Source organism: Cannabis sativa, chromosome 1 (assembly GCF_029168945.1).
Source record: "Cannabis sativa cultivar Pink pepper isolate KNU-18-1 chromosome 1, ASM2916894v1, whole genome shotgun sequence".
Taxonomy (NCBI): domain Eukaryota; kingdom Viridiplantae; phylum Streptophyta; class Magnoliopsida; order Rosales; family Cannabaceae; genus Cannabis; species Cannabis sativa.
The window spans coordinates 64,185,433-64,187,308 of NC_083601.1; the positions used below are offsets into that span (position 1 = coordinate 64,185,433).

General features: G+C 42.4%; 1 non-coding gene across 1 annotated transcript; it reads right to left on the bottom strand.

Annotated features, from left to right (window-relative positions):
• Window positions 1-731: 731 nt before the first annotated feature.
• LOC133033776 (small nucleolar RNA R71) lies at window positions 732-838 on the bottom strand. Its single transcript, XR_009685840.1, has one exon. It is a non-coding gene; the product is annotated as a small nucleolar RNA R71 (small nucleolar RNA).
• Window positions 839-1,876: the final 1,038 nt, after the last annotated feature.

Below are 1,876 nucleotides of genomic sequence, written 5' to 3' on the forward strand. Positions count from 1 at the left end.
CTGTCTAAGAAAGATTGGCTTTAAAGGTTTGTGATAGAGTACCCTCTACACTTTCTAGCAACCCCGGGGAGTTCTAGTAAAAGTGTGGGACGAAGCGGTACCTTGGCAACCTTCCCAATCGGCCTGGGAATATCTTGTGTGAATACCCTTGCATTATTACATAGTTGTAATTTACATTATTTAACAAGTGAAAATACACACAAAAAAAAAAAAAGTGAATGTCACGAAATAGAGACAGATTAGGGAGATTTGTAAAACAACAAATTGAAATTTTAGAAAACTCTCCTAAATCGTCTTCTTCCACTCGTTCTCATTCACCACCATCACCCATACTTCCTGCACTGCCAATGATGGCTCAACAACAGGAAATCCAACCAAGAACGCTACAGGATTATCTACATCCTACGCGTACGGCCACACCTTCATGCATAATGTATCCCATGAATATGCCCAACTTCGATTTCAAACCTGGCATGATTCAACTTTTACCAACCTTTCATGGTATGGAAAATGAGAGTCCATATGTGCATATTCAGGCCTTCGAAGAGGTGGTGGCCACATTCAACAACCAAGCTGACATCATTAACTTGGTGAGATTGAAGTTCTTTCCTTTCTCACTCAAGGATAAAGCCAAAAGCTGGTTGTATTCCTTAAGGCCAAGGTCTATTGGGACATGGGATGAAATGACAAAAGTATTTTTCTCTAAATTTTTTCCACCCCATAAGACCAGCAGCCTTAAGAGGCAAATCTCTACCTTCACCCAAAAGGACCATGAAACGTTTCATCAGGTCTGGGAGAGGTTTAAAGATTTGATGGGCCAGTGCCCACATCATGGATACGAAAGTTGGCGTCTTGTCGGCTATTTCTATGACTCGTCCTCACAGCCGACAAAAGACAATTCGTACAAATGATGTGCAATGGCGACTTCCTACAGAAAGATCCCGAAGAAGCTTTGGAATATCTTGAAGAAATTTCTGAAAAATCATACACATGGAGTGCGCCAAGTCCTACAGACAAGCCACGAACAGCCGGAGTCTACCAATTGAAGGAGGAGGACAGTGTGAAAGCTCAACTTGAAGCTTTGAAAAAACAATTTGAGGCTTTCAAAACTCAAGAAGGTAAAGCACTCCAGATGGCTGCAAAAGTGGAAAAGCAAGAACCATGCTTCATTTGTGGAGGGACTGATCATCAACCACAAGAGTGCCCTAGTCTTAGTATGTTAAGGGGAGGAGATGAGGAACAGTGTAATGCCTTAGGGGATTACAAGAAGCCTTATAATGCCTACTCCAACACATACAATCCTGGTTGGCGTAACCATCCCAATTTCAGTTGGAAGGATACAAGTCAAAATCAAGCATCTGGGAGCCAATGGAGGCCTGATCAACAAAAGAATTCTCTTGAGAGTTCCATGAAAATTCTCGCAGAATCCCAACTAGAGTTCGGTGACTTATTTCACTCAGGTGATAGAGGAATTGAAGGACATAAAGATTCAAATAACAAAGTTAAATGATTCTTCAGTCATTCAAGAGCGTGGTAAGCTTCCCGCTCAGCCTCTAATCACTCCCAAAGGGCAACATATGGCACAAACCTCCGCTCCTTCAGAGTCTAATCTCAAAGGGGTTAATGCTATTACTACCCGAAGTGGTCAAAGTACGGTATCACCATTACCCAAGACCACTAGTGTACCAATGCCCGCTCCAGATGCTGATGTGCCACAGAACCTTCCAGTAAAGGTGCCCTTTCCTCAGGCTTTGAAATCCACTGGAAAGGTACTGGAAAGTCATAGTGAGATCCTTGACTTTTTGACACAAGTTAAGGTTAACCTGCCATTACTTCATGTAATCAAGCAAGTACCGGCTTATGCCAAAGTTATCAA